The sequence below is a fragment of the Dendropsophus ebraccatus genome, chromosome 2, assembly GCF_027789765.1.
Source record: "Dendropsophus ebraccatus isolate aDenEbr1 chromosome 2, aDenEbr1.pat, whole genome shotgun sequence".
In the NCBI taxonomy this organism is placed as follows: domain Eukaryota; kingdom Metazoa; phylum Chordata; class Amphibia; order Anura; family Hylidae; genus Dendropsophus; species Dendropsophus ebraccatus.
In genome coordinates this window covers 177,453,628-177,473,197 of record NC_091455.1, presented here as the reverse complement: position 1 = coordinate 177,473,197, position 19,570 = coordinate 177,453,628, and the positions used below count along the sequence as shown (strand labels likewise).

General features: G+C 42.2%; 1 protein-coding gene across 3 annotated transcripts in view; it reads right to left on the bottom strand.

Moving 5' to 3' along the window:
* HDAC9 (histone deacetylase 9) overlaps positions 1–1,260 on the bottom strand; it is a 385,669-nt gene extending 384,409 nt beyond the window's left edge. For 2 of the 3 annotated variants that reach the window (XM_069958804.1, XM_069958805.1), the window contains exon 1: positions 1,039–1,260. The gene's annotated coding sequence lies outside the window, so the exon portion shown is untranslated. The remainder of the gene's footprint in view (positions 1–1,038) is intronic. The other variant, XM_069958806.1, reaches the window with a different exon arrangement.
* Between the last annotated feature and the right edge of the window lie 18,310 nt (positions 1,261–19,570).

Below are 19,570 nucleotides of genomic sequence, written 5' to 3'. Positions count from 1 at the left end.
CCTGTTTCCTACCTACTGGTCCCTCTGTGGCTCCCTAGTGGAAGATTTAATTACATATGATCACATATCACTTACTGCTGCCTTTCTTTGGCCTGAGCATTGATTTGTTTTTCACTAAGCCAATGAAGCGGGGTATGATGTCATTGAACAACAAGTAGTTATTAATCCCTTGCCCCCCTACAATGCATTTCTTCCCTCCTTACAGTGGTCTCTCGAGTTACAGTGACCTCACGTTATAATGTTTTCAATATACGCCATTAGGCCATTGTAATGTGCAACATAAAATGCTACAGACAGTAAAAATTTGGGGCATGTGATCCAGCCAATCAGCATGGCCATTGTACTGGTAAAGCACCTGTATTACCATTACCCATGCACAGTACCGGTACTTTAGTGCTCTTTACCTCTTTACCTGTGCCATGTTCTGTTCTTTAATTTTTTTATTTGATACACAGTCCCCAAAGTGACTTGCATGTTGTTGTAGAGTTTGTGACTTTTATATGTAAAAATTTGCTTCTTCTTTTTTTTTTCCTTAGTTATTTTATTACTTTTCCTTCATCCTAATTTTTTTCTTATTTTGGGGACTTTCGAACCAGTTACGGTCACAGTTTATATACAACTTGCAATGCTTATCCTGAAACCGATTCAAATGATCAGCAGCTACAGTATAAGGCTCTACCTGGCCATAGAAATCCACTGTGAGACATTAGAAAGAACCATTCTTGAGTGTATGACTTAGACTACAAATGTTACCTTACAGGCTTCCTACCCGGACACCATCAAATAAACATGATCATTTTTAATTCATATAAATTTTTCATACTGCAACAAAAAATACTAAAAAAAATAATAAACTTTAATAAGATAAGGTTTACAAAGGAACTAAATAAGATTGTAGATTCTGTTGCTGCAATATAATACAAAGTCCAATTGACCGTCCATGCAATAAGCTGGTGCTGTCCAGTCACTAGGGTTAGTAGGAGCGGACTGTGACAGTTCCAGTCCCTGAGCTGTGCTATATAACATAGAACAACGTACCTTTCTGGTTATTCAGTAGCTTGTTAGTGAACTTCCTAACGCATCCACATCATCCATGTTCTCCGAGGAGACTAGGGATATAGAAGGAGTGAGCGGGAGAGAAGGTAAAGTAGTTTTAAGTGCTGCAGCTTGTGATCCCAGGTTACAGGAGCACTGCAGAGCTGGAGACAAGACTCAATGATGTTTTGAAATCTGCAGATAGAGAGGGAAAGGATGGGTGAGGATGGGAGGGAGAGAAAGATGTGATCACAGCCCGTGGCGACACGAGTAGGATTTGCTAAAAATAGCAACTCAATAGAGAGAGGGAGAGGCTGGCTGAGCCAACAATTGTGGATCAGTTTCACAACACGAGCACGGGCATTGATACTGGCAGCATCTACATGAAGCACACACTGATGCAGGCTAGCGCGGCGGACGCTCTTGTCTGAGCATTAACGCCATTTTTTATCTGCTCGGCTAATGGCTTACATAAGGTTTCATTAAGGGGGGGGTCAAGTGTCAGAGAGGAAAAAGTCACACACCTGAGCACACCGGGACTTGTACACCGTGATGCATTCATATCCATGTCCGAGAGTCGACATCTCTCCTGCGCTGATCAAGTAGCTGTGTCACGTAGCTGATCACTGTCAGGACTGTCGGATTCGGTAGAAACAGCTGCTCGAGGTGAATTGAGTTTCATTCGTAACTATAGAAGCAAATCCTTCTTTATAATAAATATATATTGTTCTTTCTAGCTGTTTTTGCTGGGGATGGTCAGCTAGTAATACAGGGAACCATCGTGGCCCCTATGGTAGGCTGTAGAATGAAGATTACAGTATATTATTCAGTTACACTGTATTCCTAGAATCAACCATTGTAATATAATGATGTAATAGACCGTGCAGGTCGGAGGATCTGGGAATCTGCATAGTGCAGCATCATTCATACAACACTCATGTTCATCCGATCATCAAGTTCTGGTCTCCATTATATGATATTCACCGACTAAAGATGTCTGATATATTTTACTTGTAAATAAATTGATTTTAATAGTAGTATTTATTTTTTTATTTTATTTTTTTCATCATGGATGGTTTATTATTGGATGACACAACTGTATTGTCCACCAGTGTCATATTTCTTATTTTCTAATAGTTTACACCAGGGCAACATGAATTAGTGACAAGATCCCTGATACAATAAACTACTTTCTGTGGGAGATTATATGGTGGAACATAGTGCCCATCTACACTCTTTGCCAGGAATAACCTTTGCTATGTGCTAGACCACAAGGGACTTGAACCTTGCCCCCTTCCCTGCCCTATACTACCAGGGATACAGACATTGACCTCTTTGCTGCCATAAACTTCCAGGGATGGTGCCATTAACCTCTTCACCACCATCGATTACCACAATGCAAACAATTACAGTGCCCTAGACCACCAGAGAGAGTATAAATAACCCTTTCTTTGCTCCAGACTACCCGGCATGCCGATAACCCCATTCTCTGCATTAGACCACAAGATATACAGGCAGTAACCCTTTCTCTGTGTCAGACCACCAGGGATGCAGGCATTAACCACTTTACTGTCCTAGATTCCCAGAATAGCAGACCTTAACCCCTTTACTGCCCTAGATCCCTAGAGTATGAATTCAGATGATCCTTGTGTAAAGAGTAGCTCTTGCACTCATTACAATGAGGCCCTTGTCATGGTGGCTAGGAGTGGTATTTTGGCCACTCCTGAATACACTGACCCTTGGCTTCTTAATTTGGGTTTGTGTGCATAGTGCAGGTGTTGCATATTAAGAAGTCCCAATAACTTGAAACAGGTATAAGTGTAGTGTCCCAGCACAGGTGTGCCACTAAGTTTTCTCATGCACCTGGGTAAAGTAACTTACTCAGGTTTTTACAGTGGGATAAAGGAGAAGTGTATTGTGTGTTTTTACCCTCACTACTGTATTTCTTGTATGTCTTATAACGAGCATAGCCGAAGGAAGCATTGGGTTCCCCCCGACACCCTCACCCCGCCGCACCAATGCGCTATCTCTCGGTGCCCTCACCCCGCCCCTCCAACGGGCTCCCTCGTGGCACCCAAATGCCTCCCCACCAATGCGCTTCTTCCCGGTGCCCTCGCCCCTCCCCACCAACGCGCTCCCTCCCGGTGCCCTCACCACACCCCACCAACGCACTCCCTCCCATCACCCACACCCCTCTACACCAACGCACTCCCTATTGTCGCCCACACCCCTCTCCACCAACGCGCCCCCTCCCAGCGGCCACACCCCTCCCCACCAATGTGCTCCCTCTTGGCACCCAAATGCCTCCCCACCAACGCACTCCTTCCCGGCGCCCAAACGCCTCCCCACCAACGCACTCCTTCCCGGCGCCCTCACCCCTCCCCACCAACGTGCTCCAGACCTTGTTACCTGGGATGAGCGAAATGCTGAGGGTTCCCTGGCTGACACCCGCGCTGCGAGATGGAGTTCATAGGCTACTGCAACTTTGCTCCACTTGGACCAGTTCCTAGTTTTTTAGCTCTGTTATGGATACTGTCCTGCATTGACTTCTCCTTGTCCTCGGCGTGGGTTGAGGTTGTCTCTTGCTAGTCCTCTCCTAAGAGGCTTTAACACTGCATAGTGCTTCGGAGTGAATTTGTGAGAGGCATACTGTCTTGCATCCTTCCCATGCGGGGTACTAACTAAGACTAGCTTTGGGGTATGGGAACCTGGCAGAGGGCCAGGGCCCAGATAGGGTCACTGTGGAGAGCTATCTGGCTTGTGTCCTTTCTCCACAGCGTCCAGAACGAAAAGGCACTGCTCCTCCTCCACCCATGTGACTTACTTCCTCTCTATCGTGTAAGGTGCGCTGTGAGTGGGTGAAAGAGTGCAACAGGAGAAAAGAAAAGGGAGATGATAGGAAAGAAGAAAGCAGAAATCCTACTGGTCTACAGACTCTGGTGACACACAAAAACAATAACCCTTTGCAATCCTTTAGCTGTGCAGCTTCCATATACACATACATAATATAGCAACATCTAGTGGTGAACTTTAGTACTGCTTTTACCACAATAATCATACAATAAGTACAGACTTTTGCGAAGGGTGTATACAACTGCAACACCCCTAGTGAGACACCAAACTTTATTACAGTAGGAGACCTGAGATTCTGTCTAATCCACTCCACAAACAAATTACCAAAAAGCACCATGCTCACTAGGGGACTGCAAACTACAGCACACTGTAAGCACCTCAGGTAGGGCCTGGGAGCTCACAGATTTCCTTTAATTAAATTTATTACAGAGTTTCTTATGATTGCTTGTACTAATGATTTTAGCAAAGTTGTTTGGAATAACAGTTACACTTGCAGAAGTAATGGCAATGCAATCGGATTGCCATTGCTATTTATATGCCAGATAGATGACAGAAAGGTTTATTTGCCAGAAAGATTGGTTTTAAAGGGGTTATACACCCAAAAAAAAATTCTTTCAAATCAACTGCTGCCATAAAGTGCCAGAGATTTGTAATTTACTTCTATTAAAAAATCTCAAGCCTTTCAGTACTTATCAGCTGCTGTTTGCCCAGCAGGAAGTTGTATTATTTCCAGTCTGGAGAGCAGGAGAGGTTTTCTATGGGGATTTGCTGCTGCTCTGGACAGTTCCATTGACATGGACAGAGGAGGCAACAGAGAGCACTATGTCAGACAGGAAAGAAAACACCACTTCCTGCAGGACACACAGCAGCTGATAAGTACTGGAAGACTTAAGATTTTTTAATAGAAGTGAATTACAAATCTCTGGCACTTTATGGCACCAGTTGATTTGAAAGAAAAAAAAAATTGGTGAACAACCCCTTTAAAGCAGTGCGTGGGGTATACAAATCCCTGCTATCCAGGCACTGGGCGGAGACTGGGTTGTAACTAGTCTGCCTGTCAACACACTCTGTGGGGATAAGAGAGGGGAGATTAGAAACAAGCAGAGAGCTATGGTCCTGTTTTTGAGTCCATGCCTAGATAGCAGGAATTTGCATACCCATAAAACTCATCTTTCTGGCCTATAAAGTTACTGGATTGCAGAAGCAAGGTAAGCTAGTGAAGATTATCACCCCAGCTATTGGCAACTGCTCAGACTGTCCTGTGATTGGCCATGCCGAGTATGTCCAGAAGCTTGTCAAAGGCAGACGTCCCTGCTCCCGCACAGCAGACTAAGTACCTAGCTCAGCAAATATATTAAAGGGGTTATCCAGTGTTACTAAAACATGGCCACTTTTGCAACACTCTTGTCTCCTGATGGGGTGGGGTTCCATTGAAGTAAATGGAGCATAATTGCAAATCACACCTGAACTGGAGACAAGAGTGGGGCAAAAGTGGCCATGTTTTTGTAGCGCTGGATAACCCCTTTAAGTGGAAGCTGCATTGCATACAGCATCACCAGCTACATTTGGATGACTTAAAGGGGTTAGCCATTTTATAGACAAATAGTTCAGTGTATAGTATTAGTAAGTGTACTCACTGTATGTACTGACAGCAGCTCACTGTGTGCCTCATAGAGCTAAAATCAGGCCCTCCTCCTCCAGGCTGTGCTGCCCTACTCTGGGTTGTCTGTCCATAAGATGGCCGACATGAAGGAACATGTGACCATGCCCCCCCCCCCCCCCCCAGTGTCCACCATAGGCATATACAGGCTTAGTGGTGGACACTGGGGACACACACACACAATATCTATGCAATTAGGAGTCATCTGAAGGGATTCACTGCTGTAGATTTGAAACTTTGGATAATATGACCCTTGCATTGATAGTTGGTGACATCCAGACTATAATCCTGAAACACGTGTTGAAGTTGGGGGGGGGGGAACAACCTATGTTCTTTTGTATGTATCTTGATAATATGTTATTTTATTACTTGCATTAATAATCTATAGTCCAACACTAGGAAATGACCGGCACTACAAGTCCCAGCATATAAGTCTTGGTGCAAACCGACACTTCCTCATCGCCAGGTGTAGGTGGTGCTCTACTTATAGTAGTCCATACGTATCTTTATATATAAAGAAATAATCTTCAGTGGCACTCACCATAAATCTTTTTCCCCTTTATTGAAGTATAAACAAGCTTTAACAGGAAAACATGAGGACGCTCTCAGCCGGCCTACAACGGTTTCACGCCTCTCCGGCGCTTTCTCAAGACATGCCTTGAGAAAGCGCCGGAGAGGCGTGAAACGGTCGTAGGCCGGGGGAGAGCGTCCTCATGTTTTCCTGTTAAAGCGTGTTTATACTTCAATAAAGGGGAAAAAGATTTATGGTGAGTGCCACTGAAGATTTTTTCTTTATATATAAAGAGTAATAATCTAAAGCACTTGGCTCTTTGTAGTTATTATATTTACTCTGGGACTTTGACCTTTTACTATATTGGATTACCTCTTTTCTATTTTTGGTGCCATCGCTGTGTTATCAATCCTAACTTGTTTGTAGATATTCTCACAGGCCAGCCTCTATATCACCTTGTGCTCTACTTAGGCCTTTGCCAGGCACCAATACATATACATTTTGTACTTTGGTAAATACTCAGTCGATCTCATGCTGCAGCCTCCCACCCCCACATTGGGTATTTTTTTAGAATTTTTTTTTTTATATTTTTATAACATTTGCTTGTATTTTATAGTTTATACTGTTGAGAAGTGAATATTTTTCTGTAAGTGCAGTCTTGATATCCTTCCCTGTGCGTACAACTGACTTTCTGGAGGTGTAAGTGTGACAAGTAGCCCTGTACAGTGAACACGTTCTTCAATGATATGTGTGAGGTTGACAAGGCAATGAGGTCTCCTAGGGACATAATTTTTTCAGACATATCAATAAAATACAACTGCCTCTATGAATGAGGATATGAAATATGCATTCTAAACATTAACTAAATAGTTAAACATATTCGGCAACTGTAATTGTAGACTCAAAGCACTTCACAAAAGCCATTTAACAATCTTAAAACCTTTTAGTACCAAACACTACTGGAAATTGAAAGATCACAGTAATATCACGATTACAAAAAAACAAATTAATATTGCATGGGATTTAATATGAGCAGGGCAATTTCCTGTATAATAAAAAATGTACCAATCCGAACGCTCATTTGAAACTCATATAGGAATCGGTTAAAAAAATACAAAGTGCATCTGAGAACACGACATTAAATATAATTATACATAGTAATACTCTGTAGTCAAATAAAGTAGCGAAGCAACCAATTATCAAAGCAAATGACTAAAACCATCATTACCCAAAACCTATAGTAGTATTAGATGAGAAGTGGTCCCGACACGTGTATTAAGGGATATGGAAGCCTATAGTCCATGATATTCATCTTTTCAGATGCTTCTATATAACACATTTCATCACTTACCCACTAAACTGAATCACCTTTTCAGGCAACCACAATTCTATTACTGTATGAAATTACATGGAAAATATTCTATGCATACTACTATGCATTAACATGTAAATTAACTGATTCTGAATGTGGTTTTCAGTATAAAAAAAATACAATTATTGGCCACCGCATGCAAATGTGGTTTTGCTCACAGGCAGTGGTCACAGTACAGGACCAGCCCCTGCAACACAGCCTGTCTCCTTCAAGTGAGGAAAAAGGTAGAGGCATGCACCATGGAAGTTGACGAAGTATGTTATATATTTTACTGTGCTGGGACAGTCTCTTTAGGTGCCAAATACAGAATCTAGAAATAACAGAGTGCTCAGTGTGGACATTTTTTATAGAAAATATAGATTTTTTTTTTTAACTGATTGCTGTGACATACTGAAATATGTTCTTTTTTAATTGTAATGCTTTTTTCTTTTTTTTTTCTTTTTTTTTAATTAAAAGAAATAGAAAATGTTACTGAGCATAGTCTGTGACCTTTGAATTGATCGTTCCACTGGGTGGGGGAGGCTGAGCTGTGGACATCATTAAGTGAAATTTCTATCTACTGGTAACAGCTTTCACTGTAAAGCCCGTATTCCACGGGGCGACAATGAGGAGCAAACGAGTGCTATTAGCAATTGTTTGCTTCTTGTTCCCCGCTATTCCCTGCGGGGGGACGGCACGGGTGATCGCTAGATGGTCTGGGCAGCCCATAGAAGATAGCGGCAGTCTGCTGCCGCCGCTCCTGTTCCTCATGTTGAAAAACAAACGACTGCAACGATCAGCCGACATAAACGATGTCGGCTGATCATTGGCTTCCATTCCACAGGACGATTATCGGCCGAATACGGACGATAATCGTTCCATGGAATAGGGCCTTAAGGCTATCTTCACACAATGTATGTTTTGCAAATTGCAACAATGGCCATGATTTATACAAAACATACATTGTATGTGAATGAATGGAATCCCGTCCGGAGCGTATACACATAGTACAGTGATCCCTCAACTTACAATGGCCTCAAGATACAATATTTTTAACATACAATGGTCCTTTCTGGACCCTCATAACTTGAGCGCAGACTCAACATACAATGCTATGGACAGTCAGGATCTGCGGCACATGTAAATAACTAGATGATCAACCAATGAAACTGGCCATTTTACTGGTAAAACTCCAGTATTAGTGAAGTGCCTGCACTGGTTGGTTGTGTAGGCACTTCAGGCAGTATAGTGTGATACTACATGTCCTGTGCTGCTCTTCACCTGGGGCAGTTTTCAATAGAATTTTGGTCTCAACATACAATATTTTCAACATACAATGGTCGTCCTGTAACCAATTAATACATTGTGAACAATTGTGAGCAGTGGTGAATTGGGATGCGGGCGCACACATATGCGCCCGCATCCGAATTCACCAAAAATGAAGATCATCCAGCCGGTACTGCAGTACCAGCCGGGATCATCTCCAGTAGCATCAGCCGTTCTGTGACCCGTTCGGGTCACAGAACGGCCGGTGTTATACGTAGTGTGAACCCAGCCTAATGCTGGAAAGCAGTCCCCGCCCCGCCTATAATTACAGACAGAACAAGAAGTTTCAGCTTAGTTTTAGGCCTATTGGTGAGAATGGAAACTATTAAACTATTAAACTTTTTAATTGTAAATTACTTCTATTTAAAAAGCCCAATTCTTCCAGCACTTATCAGCTGCTGATGTCCTGCAGGAACTGGTGTATTCTTCCAGTCTGACACAGTGCTCTCTGCTGCCACCTCTGTCCATGTCAGGAACTGTTCAGAGCAGTAGCAAATCCCCATAGAGAACCTCTCCAGCTCTGGACAGTTAGTGAAATAGATAGAGGTAGCAGCACCATGTAAAAAAAAAAAAAAAAAAATCACTTCCTGCAGGACATACATCAGCTGATAAGTACTGGAAGTATTTTTAAGTAGAAGTAATTCACAAATCTGTATAACTTTCTGACACCTAAAACTACTTTCACAAAATTACATTAAAATATAGACATCAAGAATTGTGTGTTGATTTTTTTATGTTTTCAATGCTTACAGCTGCAACAGGTATGTTAGTTCTAAGCTGACACGCCGTCTAGATGACTGACCTTAAAACAAGACATAAGATACTTCACCCATAAGATTGTGTTTCTTAATCCTGGTAATGTGTGAATGAAGACAACCACTTTCCATTGTGTTATTCAACACAGATGTTCCAGTCTCCCCACAGAGACTATTGTTTCACAGTGACATGAATTTCCACAGGATGCTTAAACCACTTAACAAGAATATATTAAGAATATATGTAAGGACACTGTGTAGGCCGGTAAGTGATTTGCATTACATTTTTTTTTTATAGTTCTTTGGAAATTTTTCTTTGATTGCTTTTAGAAGTTTTCTCCTTTTTGTATACATATGCCATAGATAAAAAGCACTGAATAAATAATGACAGGTTGGAATGTATGAGATGTAATGTATTCATCTCACTTCTGTTGCATGGAAATATGTATACATCTGAATAGCACATGACAAGACAACATTCAATCCTAGACACAAACAGCTTTAGTTACTAAGGGGGAAGAAAATTAGCTTTTTTTTCTGTTTTTTTTTTTTTTCATTTTAGTGCATAAAGGAATGAAGAGCGAGGGATCAGGGTGAAATTCTGCATGGGAAAAGAGCTAACGTCCCTGGTATTTCATAAATGCATGTACAAATGTATATCTGTATGGGATGTGGTCCTTCCAGTAGGCTAACACTATGGAGATGACGCTTGTGCTCATTCTTTTTTTGCAAACTGGCTTAAATTGACATCTGCCCAGTTATGGGTTATATGAAAATAATAAAGCACACCTATATCCCTGGCTTCACTGGAATTTTACCACTCATTGTGCGGCCCCTGCCGGGTTCTGGGGCCTTGATGTTTAAAGTGTCACCGTCGTTATAATTTTCAAAATCTAAATCAACAGTAGATGTGATATAAAGCAAGTTTGCAATATACATTCATTATTTTTTGTTGTTGTTATCATGCTGTAAAACAGAGCTGTACTTACCAGAAATCCAGGTCCAGTCTCCGGAAGGCAGATTTTCTGGTTGTATAAAACAGACTAAACACAGGGATTCCGGCCAGTACAGAGAGTCACAGCTCAATGTGTCCATCAGTCACATGACTGCCTTCTCTGTGTGAGCGCTCAGATGGCCTGGGATACACAGGACTTCCTGTTTTCTGACTGTTTCAGAACAGGAAGTGCCATGTTTTCCATGATAACTAAAAAAAAATAATGAATGTAAATTGCAAAATTGCTTTATATCACATCTACTGTTGATTTAGACTTTGAAAGTTATAACGACAGAGACACTTTGAGGGCCCCCCAGCCAATCAACTGTTGAGGCAGGACACTGATACAGCTTATGATTGGCTGAGGGGCCTCCTGCAATGTCACAGTCCCAGAACCCAGAAGCAGCCGCACAGTGGGATGGAGTGGTTAGATACTGGAGGAGGCACTGGAATTTTCAACAAAGTTTTTAACAAAAACAGCTAAATGATTGCAGGTATTTAGTTGTTTTACTGCAGTTCAGCAAGCGCACTCAAGAATACTTACCTGTCCACGCTCCCCTGGTGTCCGCTGATAGCAGCTGCCTTTACTTCCTGATTGAAATGTCATAGTCAATCAGTGGCCGTGGTGCTGTCCTGTCTCAGTCAGTAAGCTGCTCGGGCTGGAGGAAGACACCAGAGACCTGTAGAAGGACACCAGGGAACCATGGACAGGTAAACATAGGCTTTGTTTGTGTCTTCTAGATGTATGTGGTTTTTAGGTGTATTAAAATGGAAGTTGATGAAGCGAGGGAATGTTACATCTTTTACTGTGTCAAATTTGGCATCTAGAAATAACATAATGTTCACTGTGGACATTTATTATAAAGGCGTACCCTAAAATTGTTCCTAAATCAATTGGTGTTAGAAAGTTAGACAAATTTGTAAATTACTTCTATAGAAAAACTATAACACGGCATTGGAAATCGGATAAAATCCCTTCATTCCATGAAGTCATAAATATAATAAATACAACCTGTATGTATGACAAAATACATCTTATACAAAACCAATCCTCCAAATACACCGACATGTGGAGCCCCTGGACAATAAGTAGACTTTTATTCGTCTTAATATGCAACACTCATATATAGACTAATTCCATCTCTCATTAAATGTATTATAACAGTCTTATTTTGTCCTTCATATACTCTGTCCGTTATAGATACATATGGATTGACAGCCTTGTTATCTTTTTTTTTTTATTACTATACTTTTTCTGTTTCTTACTCATGTTTATATCTTTGTAATATCCATCTTTATAAAATCAATGATTAAAATATTAAAATATAGAACAGCTGAAGTCTTCCAGTACTTATCAGCAGCTGTATGCCCTGCAGGAAGTGGTGTTTTTTTCCAGTCTTACACATTGCTTTCTGCTGCCACCTTTGTCTGTTACAGGAGGTGGCGCTGTACTTTTCAACAAACTTTAAAGAAAAGTTCGAGTTTATCTGAACCAAACCTTAAACTGCACCTTAAACGCACTGCAGGCGTTTAGTTGTTTTAGTGCAGTTCAGCAAGTTCACACAAGAATACTTACCTGTCCACGCTATCCTGTTTTGTCTGTGTTCAAACATGTTGGCATTTCATTGCAGTACTGTCGTGGTACTGCAGTGTCTAAACAGAACTGATGCATTACCACAATAAAAAGAGGCAATACTGCAATTAAATCATGCAGTACCGCAATAAAACTGCAATGTGTGAACACAGCCTTAGGAAGACCTGCCTATATAGGCCTGATAGGTCTATTTTAATAAATACATGTTTTAAAATAACAATTTTGAGATATAGTATAACCTCTCCAAACCTCTTGTGGATCAACCACTTGTCCAGGCCAGATTGGGCAAGAGAAAGGGATTAACTATAATCCCTAGCGTCCATCCAATCAGCTGCAGGCTCCTCTGTGATTACATAATCAGTGGTTGCACTGCACTCTTACTGTGTTCTAAAAATTTGTTAAGAGGTCACTTTACGCAGATCATTTACAATGACAGTGTGACTTTATTAGATTATAGGAAGGCCATTAATAGGCTAGGCTCTATTTAAACTCTGCCTTTCCTTACAGAGGCTGTCCGGATAAAAAGAGGTAGTACAGGAAAAATTCATATTTGGACACGCTGCTGATGCTGTGGGGAACATGTCAGTAATGTATACTTACCTGTCCCGCTTCCCCCGCCATTGCTCTGCTCTGTTCTGCTGTCAGAGTTTTGAAAACATCCAGATGTGCTACTCCCACCGTAAATGGACACTCAACATAGACTCTATGATAACCGACCATTTCCTATGGTAAAGGGACGTCATTGGATGTTACGCTGATGGTAGTGCAGAGCAGGTGGGCCATCCTGGCAGCGGCGGGGAAGCAGGACAGGTAAGTATACATTACTGACATGTCACCTGCAGCCTCCTATAATATCCTATACCTCTTAAAGTCGTGATGGGGTTTTAGGTGTATGGGGCTCTCCAGAACAAATACTGATAGAAAGTGTATGAGGACCTTTAGTGTCATAAGTAGACATAAGCGAATCGGGTTCGGGTTCAAATCAATCCGAACCTGAACGTTCAGCATTTGATTATCGGTGGCTACTGAAGTTAGATAAAGCCCTAAGGCTATGTGGAAAACATGGATATAGTCATTGGCTGTATTCATGTTTTCCAGACAACCTTAGAGCTTTATCCAAGTTCAGCAGCCCCAGCTTATCAAATGCCAAACGTTCGGGTTCGGATCGACTCGAACCCGAACCCGATTCGCTCATCTCTAGTCATAAGCCATTCTTCAGCTTCCAAGACCCACTGAATTTTTGGCAATGCTTCAACCTAATAAATATTTCATCCCTAACAAAAGATCAAGAAGTCCTCCCCCAGTCAGGAAGTAGAAACAAACTTAAAGCAAACATTTTTTTTAATGAAGGAAATTATTAAAATGCCTTAGTGTGTCCCCATCACCATTGGAAGTAGCCCCTCGCATTCTGTGTGGCAATAGAAAAATAACAAAGCTATGGCTCTTAGAAGCTATGTATGTATAGTCTATTGGTTATTTCTTTACCCTATGCAGGTCTACAGCAGTACACAGGGCTGTATATAATTTATTATATAACCCACCTTTACTAATAATGAGATGACTTTGACCGTCTATGCAACAAAGCTGTGATCAACAGAAACCAGGAAGCATCACTATGGGGGGCAATTATTAAGTCTGGCATTTTCTGCACTGGGCTTAAAAATGTCCCTGTGGCATAATGCCTCTACATACATCCTGTGCACACCTTTGCCCCTCCATGCTCATAAAGTGAGCTGGTGTAGGTTTCACTGACATTTTTACATCAAAAAAATGTTAAATGCGGTGCACACAAAGGCTGCACCACTATGGCGCAAACCACGTAGAGGGACCAGATGCGAATAAAATATTCAACTCTAGCATGCTCCGATCACTCGGCACTTGAATACTTGAAGAAGTTGGATGCAGGCCTAGGGAGTCCGGGAAAACATGGATACAGCCCATGAATGAATATAAATATTTAATGAATATTTAAAGATTTTTAAGTGGATAGAAACAAAGGCTTGATACTCACATTACTAATCCACTATATATATTGGTCCTGGGTCCCCTAAGGTCTTAAGTGTCATGTCAGGATGGCAAAGGAAATAAAGATTAGTGGGGGACCTGTGATGCACCAGAGAGGGACTGGCAAAAAAAATTGGTACAGTGAATTTTTTATTATCTAAAAACTAAACTGGATCTGTCATGATTGCGCCTGAAAAGGCATCAGTGCCACACTCTGTTGCAAAGATTCGACCTATGCGCCAAAGACTGCGCTTTTGGCATTAGTTCTGTGCCTGGTTTTCTTGTGTTCTTTGCTTAGGTCTTTTGTGATCCGGTCCATGTTTTCCCAGTTCTCCACCATTACCTTGTTGCATCTCTGGCTTTGGCTCTACGGTTACCTTGTTGCGTCTCTGGCTTTCGTCCTCCGTTCGTTTGGTCTGCCTTCTTGGTCCTGTCCTTCCGTGTGTTTTGGGGGCTTTGCCTAGTCTGCTGTCATTGTACCTTGTTCGTCTGTACTGTGTCTTGTCAGTGTTTGCACTTATGTGAGCGCAGGGACCGCCGCCCAGTTGCTCGCCGCCATCTTAGGTCGGATTGTGGCAAGTAGGTAGGGACAGCGTGAGGGGTGTTAGCTACAGGGCCCACTTGTCCTGTGTGTTTTTGTTCCTAGGGGCCCTAACATTATCATTTGAAAAAAAAAAAATGCTGGACAACATTAGATCTATCAATGTGCACTTTTAGGCCATGTTTACACAACGTATAATTTGATTAAACAATGGCTGTTATTGCAGATTTGTAACAACGGCCATTATTTAATCACTGTGGCCGATCGAGTTACTTACTATGGAATCACGGCCGTAGTGTATAAACTCCGCATACACTGCGCCGAGATTTAATGCGGCCACACAGAAAACTGACTTGTCAGTTCTATGCGGCTGCTATTCATTGAATAGCGACCCCACAAAACTGACAATGCAGACAATGTAAAGTGCGGCTCCAGTCTATGGATAATTGGAATGCGGGCACACCTGAATGTGCCCACATTCTAATTAAAAAGAAATAAAGTTTATCCAGCCAGTATACCGGCCTGGGTGAACTTCACTGATAGAGGCTGTTCAGTGACACGGCCGTGTCACAGAACAGCCGCTGTTATACCTTACGTGAATCTGGCCCTAAATGGGTTATCCACTCTTAAAAAACATGGCCGCTTACTTCAAGAAAGAGCAGCACTCAGTTTGAGTGTTTCTTTGCAGCTCAGCTCCGTTGAAGTGAATGAAGCCAAATTGTAATACCACACACAACCTGGGGACAGGAGCAGTGCTGTTTTTTCCAGAAATGATCAGTGCATTTTCTAATCTTGGATAACCCCTTAAATTTGCAAGGAGCAACAGAAGTAGTCCAACGAAAGACAGAAAAAAATGTCAGAGCTGTGCAGATGTACAAGGAGGCATTTCCATTGTTACAGTACAAAGGTGGTAATTGAAAAAAGAACTTTTTAGCCGCACTGACAATTAGTACAAGGCTGACATTATTCATACTTCCACTCACCATAAAGCTGTCACTATAATCCAGGTTACGTTCTTACCTTTTACAACACTTTCAATAATTTTCACATATCTAAAGTGAAAAGAAAATGATTTCAAGAATTTGAATCCACCGAGGGCTTGAAATATCACAATGCCGTATAAATAGAGAGGTGTTTTCTTCCATGTGTTTAAAAGGGTTTTGTTGAATATAGTACTTTTACTAATGTTCTTCTGTTCTTTTCATCTGAGCAAGGTATGAATCAATTTCCATTACTATGAAAATGTGACATTATGGAGCCATTTGTCTCCACGGTAACTAAAGATGCAGATTCCTCTCTTAAAACCCTTCAAACGAAGCGTGCATATGGAAGGGTCAGACATTTGTGGACTTATAGTGGCTTTGGAATTTTTAGGTTCGGTGAGCCCATGCTCTTTTTTTTCCAACACTAGTCAGATACAGCTCATAGACTGATAGCTTGCATTCTGCTGGTATTATCCAAGGGTTTGTTAAGACCCTTTCTTATAACATTTGATGTATGCATATAGGCCATTTATGACAAGTTGGTAGCATTTCATTTTACCATCTCGCCCACATCCACCCATCCCAGCCCCGCCAACCATCAGGCAAGTGGAGCGTACGCCACAGAAAAGGTACAATCTGTGCCTTCTCTGTAGTGGAACTCTAAGGGTTAAAAAATGTGTCCCCTTGTGTTTACCCTTTAAATTACTAGTTGTTTTTTAAGTTCTTTCAAACCCATTTAGGGCAGCTTCACATGCAACAATGTCACTGATTGGCTTTGCAGGACAGCTGGAAGCCTGGAACCCATGCAGCAAGCAAGAGGAAGGACTGGTAATGTATGCGCTGGCAGCGTGTGGGTTAAGGGGGACGATGATTTATATACTGCAGCAATCTGAAAGATGCGCTGCAAGTTTGTATTCACATAGGAACTGACAGGACCTTGGATCATAGCGGAACTCGCTGCAAAACTCGCAGCAAGATTTCGGCTGCCATTCGCTGTGTGTGAAGCTGCCCTTAAAGGAGAAGTTAGGCAAACATTTTTTTTTTAAGTATTGTACTGCCCCCCAAAAGTTATACAAATCACCAATATACACTTATTACGGGAAATGCTTATAAAGGACTTTTTTTCCCTGCACTTACTACTGCATCAAGGCTTCCTGGATAAAATGGTGATGTCACAACCCGACTCCCAGAGCTGTGCGGGCTGTGGCTGCTGGAGAGGATGCAGGAGGATGCTCAGTGTCCCTCCAGTGCCCTGTGTCCCTCAGTGTCCCTCTGCCATCATCCTCTCCAGCAGCCACAGCCCGCACAGCTCTGGGAGTCGGGTCGTGACATCACCATTTTATCCAGGAAGTGAAGCCTTGATGCAGTAGTAAGTGCAGGGAAAAACACTTTATAAGCATTTCCTGTAATACGTGTATATTCCTGTAATACGTGTATAACTTTTTGGGGGCAATACAATACTTTAATAAAAAATTTTGCCGCACTTCTCCTTTAATCAAGATTTAACTTTCTGTGGAAGGAAAAGAAAATTTCATTGAGTGGGCAAGTATATGGGGAAAACCAAAGGAAGGTAAGAAAGTGGAACTGAATTTGTGTGAGTGCTTGGGTCTTCTGATAAATAAAGTATGTACATTCTGAACCAAAATAGGGCTAGGGTCTCTAAAACCAGAAAGGGATGATCCAGGCAAATAATGTGCAATCCATGTGGGTACTCAGTATCACTTCATAAGAAATGGTAATCTGATTTCAGAGAGGTATTAAATGGACAATGTTGTTACCAATAAATCATGTTCTATCAGCAGGAGAGGTGATTTACTAAATCTTTGCAACTTACTTCATTCTTTTTTTTCCTGTTTTCTTTATGAAAAACAATGATGTACATGCAGCCAATAGGTGTCTCACTGAACAACTGCAGTTGAGACTCCGTCACTAAGGCAATTTGGTCTTTAGTAACAGCAAAAAAAAGACCAAATGCAGGAAGTGATAAAAGATGAAATTAGGAAAATCTCTTGTTCAAAGACTCTGAAAGTTTCAGTGTGTCACAGCTGGAGTCGTGGATCCCCTGTACCGTCACCAGCGATGGCATAAACCGCACCAGGGAGCGGAGTCTAAGGGGCCACTGGTTTTCACCAGAGCCCGCCGCAGGGATAGACTTGCTGAGGCAGGCAACCCCCAGGTCTCTACCCCTGGTTTGGCTTCCTAGTGACGGCGGGCAAGGTGAAGCAGGAGCAGTAGGCAGGCAGGAGGCAGGAGAATGTGCAGATAGTGGTCTCAGGTGGAACCGCAGGTGGCAGAGGCAATGGACAGTAACAACGGACAAGGGCAGCAGACAGGAACAACGGGAGCTGGGCCAAAACGCTATGGGAAGCATGTAGAGGCTCCAACACGAGGGACAGGGCATGCTGGGATTTATAGATAGGATTATGTGCACACACCAATTAGGGGCAGACTGGCGCACGGAGCACTGGAGCATGGGGCGCCGCCGCAGCCCTGACACAGTGATGTTAAATCATAAGAATTTTGGTTCGGTCGTGTGCACTGTGCAAGTATATAACGGCTCTGGGTGGACAATCCCTTTGTTGCTGACAGTTACATTACTTATCTTATTGATCACATGAATAGTGAAAGTGCTTTTAAAATAAAATATAGGCTATGTTCACACACCTATTCTACAAAGAAGGGCTACAACACTTATAATCCAAATACAATCCTTTATTTTATTAATCACAAAAATAAATTTTAAATTACACAGAACAGAGTAAAATTAATTCTTTACACAGGATCAAAATATCACAGCCACATGATTATATTACAGAAGGATGCATATACAAGGCAGACATCAGATCACAAACCACTATTGCACTGCCCCCTGCCAAAAGTGCTAACTCAACGCGACCGCACGTGACTTGCGGGCCAGTGCGTCTGACGTCAGGTTGTCAAGTCATGTGACTGATCATGTGAGTCACATGGGGAAGCGCCAATATGCCAGCAGCCCAGTACAAGACATATAAAAGGGAGTAATTGAGTCAGGAATGTATGGCCTCCGTGATCACGCCAGACGTGAAACGCGCGTTGGGGGATATCTACACACAGTGTGACAGGTAATAGCAGCAGATACTCTTCTTATCCTTTTTACATATGTTTTACCTCGGGCACTTGCACCTTAGGATTGGAGTGGTATAGGGAGGGAGTGTCACAAACTAATATGTTCACACACCATATATTTACGTAAAACCACTGCCATTTTACAACGGCCGTGATTTATACGGAAAGATATGTGCCATTGCTGCCTAGGAATCCCGGCCGGAGCGTATACACATAGTATACGCTCCGGTCGGGATGCCTAGCGCCGCTGCAAACAACTGACATGTCAGTTTTCTGTGGCCGCTATTCAGTGAATAGCGGCCACAGAAAACCCTGTCAGTGAACACTGTGGAGCGAGCGGCTCCGGCCGTACGCTCCATAGTGTGCAGTGGGAAGTTCTGATGCGGGCGCGAATTGATGCGCTTGCATCAGAACAATGCGGGGCTAAAGATCATTCGGCCGGTACTGTAGTGTCGGCCGGGATGATCTTTTCAGAGACCAGCCGGGTCACGGAACGTCCGGTCTCATACGTTGTCTGAACATAGCCATAATGTGGTATAGGGTATATGTAAAAGCCCATTCAGTCTACAATAAGGTGTGAAAAATAAATGAATAAATAAATAAAAATATATAGATATAAAGATATATATTTAAATATCGCAGCCTCATTGGTGCCTGCTAGTCCTCTGTCTGTACTCATTTATCCCTGATGACAATGCTTCTGTCCCCGTGTCCTGGTGACATTTTGTGGATTGAAAGCATCAACCACATTAATATCCATACCCGACACTGCTGTTAGAAAATTACTATGTGGACATGGGCCGTATTCAGAAGAAGGAAAATCTACTGAACCTCTGGCTATGATCAGAAGACGGATCA